The sequence below is a fragment of the Rhipicephalus microplus genome, chromosome 4, assembly GCF_043290135.1.
Source record: "Rhipicephalus microplus isolate Deutch F79 chromosome 4, USDA_Rmic, whole genome shotgun sequence".
Taxonomy (NCBI): domain Eukaryota; kingdom Metazoa; phylum Arthropoda; class Arachnida; order Ixodida; family Ixodidae; genus Rhipicephalus; species Rhipicephalus microplus.
Genome location: NC_134703.1, coordinates 13506831 through 13522732, shown reverse-complemented (window position 1 = coordinate 13522732; position 15902 = coordinate 13506831). Strand labels below are relative to the sequence as shown.

At 43.7% G+C, this 15902-nt stretch overlaps 1 long non-coding RNA gene across 1 annotated transcript; it reads right to left on the bottom strand.

Annotated features, from left to right (window-relative positions):
- Positions 1–12814: 12814 nt before the first annotated feature.
- Positions 12815–14443, bottom strand: LOC142813852 (uncharacterized). The gene is made up of 2 exons (XR_012894700.1): positions 14084–14443; positions 12815–13368 (listed from the first exon to the last, which is right to left on the bottom strand). It is a non-coding gene; the product is annotated as an uncharacterized LOC142813852 (long non-coding RNA).
- Between the last annotated feature and the right edge of the window lie 1459 nt (positions 14444–15902).

The window sequence follows — 15902 nt, the reverse complement described above, 5'->3', positions numbered from 1 at the left end:
AGTGTCGACCAGCACACTTTGCCCGAATCGATTACAAATAACAACGACAATGGGGTGATGAAATGAAAAAAGTGATATATATATATATATATATATATATATATATATATATATATATATATATATATATATATATATATATATATATATATATATATATATATATATATATACAAGTCCCCTTCTGCATGTGCTAGACAGAGGGAGGGGGGTCACCAGGTAGTGATTGGGGCGGCTAGCTTGCCATTCCTCAGAAAAAAGAATTTGGTATTTTTGCAAACCGTTGCCGACGTGAAGCTCCTTATAGCGGCATCCGTTCGTCCCTCGTAGTCGTTGTAATGTGTAACAAGTATAACATTGACCTCCAAGGTGGTGCCGGTGAGAGATTTCTTCTGTGCGTTGTTGAACATTAAAAGATAGTGCTCAATGTACATGCCAATGGCTGCTAAGGGGGAATGAGAGACAGGAAAATTCGGCTTTTAGTTAACGTGCACGCTGCAAATGTTTTATTGTTCAACAACGCACAGAAGTCAAGAAAGGGTTGCTACGTTATACTCGCCGGGCGTAACCTCCCATGTTTTAGAAAGGTTTAGCGAACGTTGGGCCGCAGTGCCATGAATACAGCGAACTAGTATGTACCATGAACTCGAGGTGGTTAAAGGTGGGAAGTAGACACGAAGCGCAAGCCGTAAGAAAGTGTGCGTGTGCCTCCTCTCGTTAAGTCCTTGGAATGTCCGCTGAATGGCGGTGCTTCTATATGGGGAATATATAATGAAAAGATGCGAGATGGTGGTACTTGGAGTATTGAATAGGTGGACGAACGGATACACAGACAGATGCATGGACGGACGTACGGATGGCTGCACGGACGGATGGACGCATGGACGGACGCAGGAGCGGATGCATGGACGAAAGCAGGGACGGACGCACAGATGAACGTGCGGACGCACGAACAGACGCACGCACGGACGGGCGGTTGGACGCATGGGCGGCCACACAGACGCACGCTTGGATGGACGGAAGCAAGAACGAATAGACGGGCGGATTCTTCGCCCCACTATCCATCATTCACTCCGTGGATATGCTGCCATTTTTTTAACGAGGAACCGCTGCTTGCGTCGGCCTTGCGAGGCTAGAGAGGGGAAGGGGAGCGATAGTTTTGCTGGTGTCTTCCAAGGAGGTTATAATTTTATAACCTCCTTGGTGTTTTCCTGGTAAAGTGCCTTGATTTATAGAGTTTCTTAAAATTAACTACAGAGGACTCTGTCACTGCTATCTTCAGCGACAATGGGAATGATGGGTAGTACGCACATTTGCCTAGTCTTCGTACTTGCGGGCGGCGAGTCGTACTTGCAGCTTCCTTTATTGCTGTATTTCGGTTTTGTCTGGAAGGAAAGAACGAACTCTTTTGAACTTCGTGACCCGATTTAGAAAGGTATGTCTAAAAAAATAACTTGGTGAAGCGCAACCACTGAACATTTGCTGATTTCCATTTCGTCAGAAAACAACTCCAAGCCACACAAACACACACGGAGCCACCAGCAGGCCAGAAGTACGAAGATTAGACAAATGTGTGTACTACCCATCATTCCTCCTCGCTGAAGCGCCGTGAGTTGCAGCTCCCATAGACCCTAGCACCAGAGTTTCCTCCAGTGTATGTTAGGAAACTCTAAGCCTTGATAAAACAAGTTTCTTGTTCTGTCTAGGGACCTTAGGGCCGGCACGAGACGCGAGACCCTACCATGCACAGTTAGGGTGCATGTGGACGGCCCCACCACCAACGTCGAAGCGCAACAGAAGAAATGCTCCGCATTTCAAATACTATTTCAGGGTTCCTTTAAGATGAAAAACTTTTTGCAGCTACTTATTCGGGAGGCTGGTGGCTGTAATGACGTCATGTGCCGTTCGCATGCTGGCTGTGCCTCCCTCAGAACGTACTCTTATAAAAAGAGAGAGAGAACAAGGGTTGAGTGTGTTAACCAGAAGAAATTTTACGGTTTGCTACCCTGCTATGGGGAAGGGAAAGAGAATAAAAAGGTTAGGAGGAAAAAAGTATGGTAAATAAGGAAACACGCACACACTCAAGCACGGGAGTGTCACAGTGGTTTTGCGACTCCAATTCACCACAGTGGCTTCGGTTGCGCCTTCCTCGCTTTCTGGCTGGCAGGTCGAAGGTTCCAAGGGTCTTAGGAAAAAAACCTGTTTATAACCTTGGAGCTCACGCAGTTTCTTTTTAGCTAGTCTGAATTGATCCCACGGCAGATCTACATAGAAGTGGGGACACTGTATCATATTTCATTTTCATTCTAAACTGGCAAGACGTACAAACATCGACACCAGAAGGAAGTCCGAACACTTGCGTGTCCCCGCCTCTTTTCTTGTCTGTGTGTGCACACCCTGCCTTTTTAGAATGAATACGTACCAACTAGCTCTACTATGTGTAATTTCGAAAAATCATAATTATAGCGGGAACTGGTTCATGAAAATAAAGCGATAATTTACACTCTAACCAGGAGACATGACATGAGGTAGAGTCTTTGTCTGATGTGTGCTCGCTCGTGTCAGCTAACGCAGTGTTTTCATAGATGGATCTGCACCGACGAGCTCACGTTACACGCCTTCTTTATACTCCTTGGTTCACGAGTACCTGATTGGGTACCGTTGTTTTAAAGGCTATAGACCACCACAACTCCAAATCAGCGCGTCGAAATTCCTCTTGCCACAATAAGTTTGAGTCCATTTCGCTAAGCCCCGAGCAGTTGCACTTTGTGTCTAGTCATATTTGGAAAACGAGTGAACGAAAATGGCTGCGTACAGCCAGAGCGCTCGGCTGCGTCCTCGAGATGAGTGAAAGCTTTTTTTCTTAAGCGTGAAGGACTACGTCTATAGTACATTCCTTTAACTGTGGATGCCCTGAAGATCACATTACAAGTCATTTCGGTTTAATAATTTTGTTGCACGTAGTCATAGAGACTTAAAAAATTCAGGAGCACCGAAATGAGTATTATCCGATTTTCAGACAACCTTTTAATTTTCAGAGTTCAAAATTTTTCTGCATTTGTTTTTACGGGTGGGAAGCCAAATAATACAGTTTTGCAACAGCATTTCTTCTTAGTGCATTTTTGGGACTGAGGATGGTATAGTACTTCTCCTATGTATAGATAATACGGCAATCCACCATAAGGACTGTATCCACAACATACGCAAAGCACTGTGCATCCTGCAAGATGACAAACAATGCTACGCTATACATGGCCTTGGGATTTAGGCAGTCAAAGTGGCTCCAGCCAAGCTCGTAGGGAGCCCGAGGTTTCGGTGTCGACTCCGTCCCTTTCTCAGGGGGTTGTTATGTTGGCCGTGGAAGCTTTTCGGCGCCTTGTTTCCCCACGACTCCAAATTTTCCTTCCCCCCCCCCCCCCGTTTTGCAGGCCGTGAGGGAATAATGCGGGCATTACCCGAGCGTATGTTCCATTGACAGGTAAATTTGTGGGCTTGGAGTGCAAGAAACCACAAAATATGCCCATTCAAGCGACAGCAGTAAAAGCTTTCAAGCCTTATTCCCGAGAATCGCGCTCTGCGCAAAATAAAAAACAAAAAAACGCACAAACTATTCCCATGTAGTCGGGGTGCACTCGCCCCTTAACCATTCAAAAAGACTGATGGGCTAGCTGGCTTTCGCTCGAGCCGTAAGGACTTGGTAATACATGTACCACGGATACTGAGAGCTAAAGCTTTGTATTTACTACCTAAAACACTGCGATTGTCTGGGCGCAATCAATGAAAAAATTCACCCAATCCTTCAAGTTGCCGACATGAAACCAGCGAAGAAAATGTGGGCATATGAGGGAGAGTCAATGCTCTGAAAGGCCCGAGAAGTGTATGAGGTCACAAAAATGAGTAAGCACTATTGCATGGAGCATATTCGCAAGTTCTCTGAGGAAGCGACAGCGATGACTATGACTGGGGCTGAATTTTTGTGTGTGTCAAGTTGCAAGCTATTATGGAAGCAGTTCCTAAACAAGACTACACGATCGGCACAACGTACGGCTGCGTAGAAGAACGTGCACACCCCACAGCGGTGTTCAACAGCTTCATCTAGAAAGAAGTTTTTTTCACTAAACCATAACTATTCGTGAAATATGCATCTCGAGTGGCTTCGGTTTCTCCTTTCAATGTAAGTGAAAAATGATAAGCGTAGAGAGAATAACAAGATACAAGTTTTCACCACTACAACGTGCTGCAGTAGATAAAGTGGGGCTGCACAGAGGCAAACGTTGGCATAACAACGACAGATAAGCACCACTAGTGTTACTAAATGATTCGAGTGTCATGTTTAAGAGCTCTCTTTCCAGTACATACTTTTAACGTAACAACCAGCCTGCTCTCGGTTCTGCCTATCGCACGTGTCCTGAATAGCGACTTATTTATTCAGTCGTAATCACAGAGTAAGCAGGAATATTAAGTTTATTCCGTGTAATCTGCCATTTCTGAGAGAAACATTATAAAAGGAAAAATACCGAAGCTTTCTTACATTGGAATAATCGGAGTACATTATACAAGATATAGTTTATGCAAACGAGATGAAAATTTATTTTCGCGCACATCTAAATGATGTCTGCCGATCTAGCCGTTAAAAGATGAGCTTTTGTTAGACATTAAGTTTAAGCGTGGGAAACAAAAAACGCATTGTTCAACTTATTTTGATAAGAAGAGCTGCATTTCCTCGATAAGAAACAGGGGTGTGCAACACGTCTGCTCGTATTGTTCATACTTATAAACCTCAGCAAAAGTGGAACTTTCTGAAATGAAGAAAGTTATCTTTATTACATTCCTCACCATGAATACAGGATGGGAAAGTAAGCCATTTTTCACGCATTTCTTCGCTGTTCGACTTTTACAATGGACATCAGTTGTTTAGCTTACAGTACACTTCTTCCATTAAAATTTTATTAGCGTACTTACACTATAATAATCTGACATGACCACACTGAGCACGAGAACACTGAGATTGTTGATACAAAAAAACCTTTATTGGTATAATATTAGTAATGCTAGTTTTGTACCCCAGCGTCTACTTTGATTAATTATCTCTGCTTGAATATTCCTTTTCGTACATATGATATTTAATAAGCATTCAATAAGAAGAAAGCACCCGCTATCTTTTGCGTAGTTTGCACCATATGAAGGCAGAAATTGCCTGCTTGACCTTTATAGCTTACCTGCCCTCATTTCTCTACCTCTGTCCCCTGCCTCTTTTCTCTTTCTAACATCACTATCATGGCATTGTACTGCAGGTAACGATCTAAAGATTAGCAAGAGCATACTAAAGATGTAATTTCCACGCCGCGCTGTTGCGTGGGAACTGCTCCTGATCGTAGGCTGGATTTGCACTTCTCGCTAACATAGATCCCCTCTGGTTTGCCGCTGGCCTCCACATTTTAATCTCGGATGAACTATGCATTAGTCTATTTTCTACGTTCTCAGGTTTATGTCTCACATGTACGTGTCTCTTGTGCACGTGAATATCAACCACCAAGAGCAATACATACTGAAAGTACAAGGAAAGTGCGGTAAGATGGGCTCTAAACACGTAATCATGGTCTTTCCAAAGTTGGCATGCACTTTCGGCATAGCATATGCAAGCCGTGGCTTAATCCTGACAAAGTGAATGCTCTCCGCTGAAGGTACGAGAAACTTTCTGAAATGGAATTAAGAATCGGGCAGAGAAGTATCCCAGTGCAGTGGAACTCCCAACACACTCTTTGTTCTTATAAGGTGTTATGTGTTAGTGCATGTGGCGCCAGGCTTGCTTGCACTCCTTCCCACGTTCATAACAGTAACATAACTATTCATTTTGAAGTTTTCAATTCTTTGTAAAGCTGCATGCAACAGCCCGTAAGAAAGGTCTCCTCCGAGTACGAAAAACTTTGTGGGCCCTTCTGTTTGCTCTGACTGTTCTCAGAGTAACCAACTTGCTAATATTGTTCACCTTATGAACTAAACTATTCAGTAATTTATTCTCATACTCTGGACTTGATATCAAATTAAAGAAAATCAATATCCTATACGCAAGAATACCGAGAGAGTTCATGCGTTGGGACGCTACGGCCTGTAAGAAACTAATCCACGTCTGAGAGCTTTGCAGGCCCAATAGGAACGTAATGGCTTCAGACCACACGTGTCTGCAGCCAACGTTGTTTGAAGATCAATCCAGCGGCCCATTTCGAAAGGTATACACTCCGATGGAAGTGCACTTAGTGAATCGAGTCCACGAACGTGCACGAATCCTCCCTTCTTACGTCTTTTACTTTTACTTTCTTAAGGCACGCTTTTGTGGCTTTGCAATGATACATGAGCTTTAACAAGTCGTGTCCCACATTTAGAAAGTATTAGATGATATGATGTATCCACCAGTAAAGTACGCAGTTAAACCTAAACAACAGTTAATGTTTACGTCTTTATGAAGTCAATTTGGTTCTTTCCACCGGTACTTACGAATTTTGCAAGAACCTTTTTGTTCAACTGAAAGTTCGTTAGAGTGAAACCAGGCTTTGAATGTTCGAAAAATTCAAAAGTAACAGCAAGCTCATTGATGTTGCATTGTAGTGACGTTACGTGAAATGTTTTTTGTCCCATTACTGAAACACTAAGTCACAGAAATCAAAAAAGAAAAGGACGCGTCTTCGTATTCACATGACAGAATGTGTCTACCAAACCATGATCTTGTTACTATATATTCGAGAATTAATATTTAGCCCCGCCGTTTGTATGTAGTGGCTAAGATACTCGTCTGCTGACCCGCAGATGGCGGGATTGAATCCCGGCGGCTGCATTTTCAATGGAGGCGAAAATGCTGTAGGCCCGTGTGCTCAGATTTGGGTGCACGTTAAAGCACCCCAGGTGTTCGATATTTACGGAGAACTCCACTACGGCGTCTCTCATAAATATATGGTGGTGTTGAAACGATAAACCACACAGTTCACATCAGACAAGAAATATTTAGTGTTATAGAAATGTATTTGTAGCAACACCTAATGTTGAAAGCGCGCACACACGCACGCGAGTGTGGGTTCGTCTTGATGTCTCGCCAATGCAGTAGCCGTCATGCCAGCTAGAAAAGCAAATGCATTCACGAAAAGCGAGAAGCATGGCTCCCGCCTCGTAAAACGTAGCGGGCAGTGTCATTTTTTCGAATGTCGTCAGACGGCACGGGCGAAGCACTCGCGAACATCGGCCGCCGCAAAAGTCTCCAAATCGACGACAGAACAGAGTGCCAAGGAAATGATGCTTGGTGGACCATCGTTATTGCCACGGAATAGAGAATTTCGGTGGCAGGCATGATCGGGAATTTGTTCAGCGAAAAACTGTGCAGCCTTCGCGATTCCTGCTGAAAGTCGCAATGGTGCTGTAAGTTAAGAAAGCAACCGACATCTTGCAGCTGCTCAGACTAATCTGTTGTGCTTTTATTACTAACCAAGCGAGGACCTTCCACGTCTTTCCAAAGTCATGTTTTTTTTTTTCACGTAATGGGCCCACGAAACGAAATCTTGCGATATCAAACAAAAGGCGAACGGTTGCTTTTTATTACACTAATAAACGTGGAAGCACAAGGACATTGACACTTCACTAAATATTCAGGTGTCAATAACAAATGAAAAATTTGACCAGATATGTCAATCCTCGGAAATGTTAGATAGTACTGAATGTCATACTAGGACATGCGTGCAGCGCTTCTTATTGACTGGACAAGGTTGCGACCAAGGCTGCACCGTTTTTTGAAAGGCAGAGCGCGAGAACGAATGCATTTGAAAGCGATGCATCAAGTGTAGCAGAAAGACCAAGAAAAAGCAATGGAAAGTAGCAGCCACTTAAGGTGATAGCCGGAACATCGTGCCAGCCGTCCAGAATCATACACTATGAGCGTTGTGCTATACCGCGAAATGGCGCTACCATAAGATAAGCCCCATTGCACTTCAACATTTTTTGTTATTATTTTGCCAGAAGCTGACGCATCTTATAACAAAGGTGTTCATGGTGGCTGTCTAAAGTGAGTTCGTCTACGCATAATAAACAGTGTACCAGGAGTATACTTATGCTTTGAACTTTTCATTATGATCTTTGACGGCATGGAAGCTCGCGGGGACATGGTCGCAGCATGTCTTTAGCACAACTACGCGGTTTGATAATGCTGGCAAGCTTATAATATGGAAAAGCAAATTATGTCCGGCACACTCAATAAACACAAAGAATTTAAGTATTCAACGGAATGCCTTGAATAAGCGACAGCTGAGCCAGTTTGTACGTATTTATTTTAAAGCACCGGTTGTGCAAGCACGGTTACACGGGGCGGAAAGTCCCAATGTATACCTCCCATGCACGCGCACTCGCACGTTGATACGTAGCGGCAGCGCTACTTTTACTATTGGCGGCTGCCGCGCATCAAACAAAAAATAAATCACGAACAGAACATTATCTTTTATGACGTCAAGGTGAGGCCTACAAATAAAGGGAAAGCACGAAAAGAGCAGAGGAGGAGGGTTGCTGCGGAAGCCCTCCTTTCCCACTTCACATGCAAGCGAAACGCACTCGTGCCTTCCTTCAGGTTAGCTGGACGCTTGGCCAACGCGACCATTCATAAAATTTTGTTAACGATTTCTTTTAAAATTTTGTACCTGTGTTCTGAAGTGGCGTACATTAAGCTGACTGCTTTTTCAGTAAGGCAAAACTGGATCAGCACAAATAAAATGAACTATTATTTGCATGCTTAGTAACAAAAAAACAGAGACATACGCGAAGAGTGAAATTGTCAGTTTATAAAAGCAGCTTGAATATACAACTGACATATGGACATAATGGGCAAACATTGAACTTAGGATATTCGAACCAATTCGAAACCAACAATCCCCAGTAGGAAACGTCGTATTTGATTCAATCACGTTTGTTATAACGGCACACATAGTTTTCTTATAGAACTTGAGAACCAAACGAGACTGACCTTCAGAGGCATCGAGAGGCTAGAGACGGTCAGAAATTTTCCAAGAAAGAACGTTCCTTGAAACAGTGTTTCGGCAAGTTGACTTGTCCTGGTCAGGGCAACTGCGTTGCCTTGACGACGAAAAGTTCACTTCTCAAAACGTTGCCTTTAGTGACATTCCCCGTAAATATGTTTAGAAACATTTAGTCCATCACATGTACCTTCTATATTCATGCGAGACAAAGCAAGAAGGTAAAGCCGCTGGTGAGGAGAAGATAACAACAAACCTCCTGAAAAAAGGTGGAGAAATTCTGTTAGAAAAACTGGCAACCTTATATATGTAGTGTCCTAGGGCGGGAAGGGTACCATAATTTTGAAAGAACGCCATCATCTTAATGCATAAAAGAGAAGACGTCAAGGATTCGAAAATTTGCATGCCAATCAGATTACTGTCCCTTCTCTACAAACTATTTACAAAAATGTTAGCTGATAGAATTAGAGCGACATTAGAGTTCAATCAACCAGAGGACCGAGCAGAATTTCGCGCAGATACTCCACAATATACCATTTCATATCAGTCAGGTAATAGAGAAATGCGTGAAATACAACGAACCCATTTAATAGCCTTCACATCAGTGAAGGCTATTTATAGGTGCTCGTTGTATTTCACGCGTTAGGGGAAGACGTTTGACTCAGTCGAGACAACATCAGTAATGCAGGCACTATGAAATCACGACATCGAACAACGGTACGTAAACATACTGGAAGAAATATACAGTGGATCCACAGCCACCATAGTTCTCCATAAAGAGAGCTAGATAGTACCAATAAAGAAGGTTGTAAGGAACGGAAAGACAATCTCTTCAAGGTTATTCACCGTGATTTTACAGGAGGTTTTCAGGACTCTAGATTTGAAAGAGTAAGGAATAACAGGTAATGAATAACAACTTAGTAACCTTTCATTCGCTGGTGACATTGCCGTGATGAGTAACTCAGGAGACGAATTACAGCTCACACTTACTGAACTTGACACAGAAAGTAAAAGAGTAGGTCTGAAATATATATGCACAAAAATAAATTTACACACGTTGCCTTTTTCGTTCGAGGTGATGCCGTCAGGTAGAATATGATGGCTGATTATTTCAAACAGCAAATAGGCGTTGTGCTTTTGCGTAACAGCTACCTTCAGTTGCATATCTGTACATAAGAAAAACAGGAACATGTAGCTGTGCTTCATACAACGTCGTGCTGAGATCACTTAACAGTCTCTTTGTTGCACGAACGCGTAGCAACCTGGAGAAAGATCATGGCTTCTTTTGCACATATGCAAAAGAAACCTGCAGTAATGTTTCATCAAGTCCGGTGCCGAGATTACTGAGTACCCTTACAAAAATGGGTTTGACCTTCCTGTCACCCACGAGTCACCTATCAATCACCCCACTCACGTTCCTGTAAACTCAGCGTTTCTGTCGACCTGGCCTGCAGATTTTCTGCAGACACCGAACAGGCGCCAAGGAGACTTTTCTGATAATGTGCATCTAGAGCACGTGCGCTAGACGTATGTAACATGTATGTATGTATCTACAAATATTCAAAGGATGCAGGCACATTTGATGATAATGATTTAATGGCTTTCACCTTTCAGTCTCCAATCAGTCACCCACCAGTCATCCCCGTAAAGACCTAGTCGGCAGGTTTTCTGCAGACGCCGAGGAGACGGAAAGCAAACTTGTCTGTTTATGTGGGCCCTATCAGTCCGTGTGTGGATATATAAATTATATACTTATCTATACATTATGGTTCATGACAAATTTTGTATCGTTAACTAAAGGGGCTTCACCTTTCAGTCAGCCACCAGTCATCCTAGCAATCATATTCTGCAGATTATCTGTAGAAAGGCTTCAACTTTTCTGCATTCTCATGTAACAGCTTATCAGCTGGTAATTAAATGTCACCAAATAAAAGAATGTTGCACACTTGACCAGTTTAGACTAAAAGATCTGTGTATTTTATTGTCACCTCGTTGTTGCCAGAATTCTGCACGTATTTTGTTTATGTATAGATGCGAAATTTTGAAGCATAAAAATTTTCTTACCAGCACTCAGTGGCTGGTAAAAATGCCATGGCTATATACCGGATGGCTGCTGTTAGATTGTGAAGTTTGAGCAGTTGTGTTTTGTATTTCCTCTGCTGTTGTGTTAGTGTGCAGGGCATGTGTTTCGTGGGTGTATGAGAGGTATTTTATCCTTCGTTGCTGCATGGTCCTTAAATCTCTGTGCTACGGTAAGTGGCAGCTATTATTTACTTTTTGTTCACACGAGAAAACTCTGCCAATATTTTGCAGAAATGCTGCAGAATTTCTCTAGACTTTCTGGAGATGTTCCGCAGATATTCTGCAGGCAATGTTGCATCCTGCGTGGCTACAAATACTGTGCAGACTTTCTGCAGAACGGGTGTACCAATTGCTTACTCAGAGGTGACAGCGGCTGACAAAGAGTTTGTCACTTGTCTACATATAATCCTTATCACAGGTGACTATTGGTCTGTAGAGTTTCTGCAGATACGATGCGAGATTTGTTTTTTGGTAGCCTGTTGCGCGATAAGTAAGCTGCACGCTAAAAGATTGTTTTTTAAGGGGCGAAGCTCTTGAAAGCGTAGGTCTGTCCATCACTTGTATGTATGTACGTGACTGCCTATAGTTCCACCTTTTCTATCGGCCCAGTATACTTCGTCCTTGCAAAAATACCACTACACCCCATCACCAATCTACCACTTCACCGACCATAAAGCAAATACTGTTGGGAAGTAGCCAACATTAAATGCAAGATGGCTGTGTGCTTGTATCCAAATGCACAATAAAAGACCATAGATTGTCCCACTGTGTCCATTCCTTGTTTGTACGTGACCACCTAATAGTTTTACCTCTGCAAACTGCTCGCTACTTATTCCTCGCAAACGTCCCACTACGCCCCATCACCGATCCATCAGTTCACCGACCAGAAAGCCGTTATAATGAAGGGAGAACGGCAGTTACATATAGCTACCACTTAACAATAAATTTCCTCTTATTTCAAATTGGTGTGGTGTGCATCCCCAGAAAAAATGACGGTGACTTGAAAACTACTGATCTTACTCTCTTCAATCATAAGCCACGGCTGTGGTGATTTGGCGCAAAGCAATCGCCACGGAAGGGTCAGGAGGCTGTGTAATATTTCGACTGTTTACTTCAACATGGCTGCAGCTCTTTATATATCATGAGGACTTCAGAGCCGAGCTCTTGACGTAGAGATGACAGAAACAGGTTGGTCCCTTTATTAGAAAACACAAGCGAGTTGTTCTTCGTCCTTTCTACTGTAGCGCATGCATATTTGCCTCATCGTCTTTTTTTCTCGAAAGCAAACATGCGAAGGCATGTGCGGAAAGCAAGATACACCCATTCACAAATAAGTCGGGACGCGCGAGCGACAACCGCATTCCGATAAAACTAAAGTCCCTAGATAAATCTGCCTCGCTGCGTCATGTGACGTGAAAAGAGCGCATGCGCGCGTCCTTTCAATTTCGCAGCCATATCTTTTCCCTCTTTTTCAGCGTACCAGTGAATAAATGTAGAATTTCGTGCCAGGCTTCGCTTTCTTCATTCCGTGATGTGCTCAGTTCAACAGGGGCATGGTTGTGGTGAAGTATACTCGCTGCGCCCTGATAAGAGAGATAGCATACCTTGTCTAAGTGGCAAACCGGTGCCACACACGTCATAACTTTTTTCTCTGCATGTTCGTTGTTACTTGAAGCGTACCATGCGATAGTGAAACACGAACTAGGGCCTCAAAGAAAAGGCGTTGGGCCTAAAGAATGCTTCAGTTTATTTACCTGTTGTAACAAGATACAGGCAGATCACCTTGCACATGCAACAAAAAGGGTGGATGAACTAGAAAAAATAATATAAAAAAAAAGGATTGCTGTAGTAGGTGAGGTCACTGGTTGGTCTTCAAAGAACAAAAAGAAAAGAAAGCAACTGAGGGCGAGCGAAAAACAGCAACGGCGAAACGTATCATCTCTGCTTCCCTCACCCCCTTTGTAACAAAAATTTAATAGTGCGTTAAGTGGCCGTAAATGGACATTATTTCTGACATACTTCTTGGCATAGATTCGCCTAACGAGGTGAAATAATCGCCATCGGACCGAAGGGCCTCCCAGTTTTCTTGAATCGCTTTCCACACTGCGTCCGACGTTGCCCTGGACAAGTTGCGCCTGGACAGACCCCAATTCATTCGAGTCCTCACATTCTCGATCGGGTTGGCGTCCGCGCCACAGGGAAGCCACGGCAAGGTGCGTACGCCAAGGTCTTCAAGCATAGCGGTCATGTGACGGCCCATGAGTACGGGGCTTTTTTCCTGCTGGAAGATAAAGTAGCCGTCGGGAAAGGGTTCGTCCACGGCATATGTGAACATCGTGTCTTTTAGCAGGGAACTGTAGTAGGGCGCTGTGAATTTGCCATCAATGACGACAAGTGTCCCTCACCCATCTTTGCTTATACACGTTTTCACAGGAAGGAAAAAAAACAGCGCCATGATGGGCTGTGCGCGGGAACACAATGGCTAAGTGCGCAGCGTTGCCAGTGCACTTTCGAGGGGACGCGTTAATTTGCACAGCCCAAGGAGGGCTATGGCGGCGCCGAGGGAACCGTTTATGAAAAGGTGAATAGAACCCAACATGGACACTGAACGCCGGTCACTTGAGAGGACACTGAGTATAATCAGGGTGGTATCTGCAATGTTAAAAGAACCAGAATGGACAGGTAGCAGGTGTAAAAAGTGATTGGCGAATTAGTTACGCGCGTTTTGCTTAAAAGTGTAGTGTGCTTTAAAGCATGGTGCGAAGAACACGTGCAGGACGCTGAGTGAAAAACTTCAAACACGTGTGCATGACGTGCTGCTAACGAGTAATCATTTGTGGACGTCCTTTTATTTGCAGTGTATTTATTTTAGACTGATATTGTAGGATATTTTTACTTGTTGAAATGAGTTAAAAAAACTTGGAATGTATGAAAGTAATCCAGCATATGCAAAGCAGCAAAACATTAACACCGGGAAAAGTGAAGTCATCGGTTACCTCAAATTCAAGGGCCGCCACACCCTCCTCTGCTGATCCTTCTGAGTTCAAAAAGTTGAGTAGTGATGAAAAAAAACTGCATTTCTTCCACTCTTTTTCCTTCCAATGCTGGTGCTTTATAGCGAAGTCCAGGTGGTCTTGGCGCTGTCGCTCAGACGGAAAAGGCTCTTGCGCCGTGGAAAAATTGTTATTTCCGGCCTCCTTCAATCGTCGGCTCACTGTCTGCAGGAATATTCAGTGACAGCTCGTCCCACATTTTTTTGGCGGGCAAAAAAGGATCAACAGCCACTGCGGCCACAATCAAAATGTCGGCCTCGTGCGTCGCGACTCTTGGCCGCCCAGACCATTCGGCATCCGCAAGTGTTCAATCTTCTCTAAAAGCGTGTAGTATCCTAGTGATCGCTGTCTTTGACCTCCGAGTTCTTCAGGCGGTTTCTTTCTGCGGGACACCCTCTACAAAAAGTCTGGCGATGTGTCGCACATCTTCAATAGGAACACGAGGTGCTATTTCAGTACACGACAGACTTTTGTCCGGCGCTTGATATTTCTACATGTTTAACCAGTATCGCTAGCCAACCGAAATACCGAACACATGACGGACGGGTGAAGATAACGAAATGGCGTGACAGCAGTATTCTAGTCGAACCACTAAAACTCAGCTCATCGACTGTGTAGACAAATTTATGGTCGCACGGGGCACATCTGGCTGGCTTTTGATAACTACAGTTTTTAATCGGCATTTCAATGAAGATAGGTGTGCCATGAAATTTTTTATTGAGAACCATGTGTTCGTGAACGCGAAATTTTCCGGCTTAAACACTTGATGCCATATTCATTTGTTATTAAATACAGTGAAACTGTTGCATCCCGTGCGTGGTCACGCTCAGACACTGATCGGCAAGTTTTTCGACAGGATTCCAAGTAATGCAAGTCTTCGGAACTATTAGCTGTAATCACGCTTTTTCGAAGCTTGCGATATCTTCTATAGAGAGCATGTAAATCACAACGCGTTCTGCGTGGCTGCGAAAGTTACGAAAACACGGGAGAGCAGTGATGAACTAAAAAAAGCTGAGTGGCAGCTCAAAAGAACAAGGCGTGTTCATGAATGAGTAGACGTTCCCTGCTTCTCTGTACTGCAAGCGTGAGCTCTTCAAACCACGAAAGAACGAGAAGGACGCTTGAGATTCACCCTTAAGAGTAGAACACGAGAACCTGATTGAGATTACTTGGCATCGCCTTCTCCATGATTAGCCTTGACGTGCCGTGAGGAAAAGAAAACCTGTGCACGCAACATTCAACACACTTTTGGCACGCAGAACACGCTCATTTTTCAGCCACTATTAACAACACTTACGTAGACAGCGACACAGGAATTTCTCCGAAAGGAGCTTCTAACACCAGCGCGTTCAAAGAAACGTTCAGCTGCTCTGCGTTGTCTGTGAAGCAAGCCGCCTACACTTCACCGCTACCGTGCCCCCATTGAACTGAGCGCGTCGCGAAATGAAGAAAGCGATGCCTAGCACGAAACGCTACACGTAATTACTGGTACACTACAAGAGAGTGAAAAGAAAATATGGCTGCAAAATTGAAAAGACGCGCATGCGCACTCTCCATGTCAGATGGCGTGGCGATGCCGTTTTATCAGATTGCGGTCGTCGCTCGCACGTTCCGACTTATTATTGTGATCGAAATTATATGCACCCTCTCGGCTGGATTTCGCCACTGGCGTCAGCGTCGACGTCATGCACCGTATACTCTATATATATATATATATATATATATATATATATATATATATATATATATATATATATATATA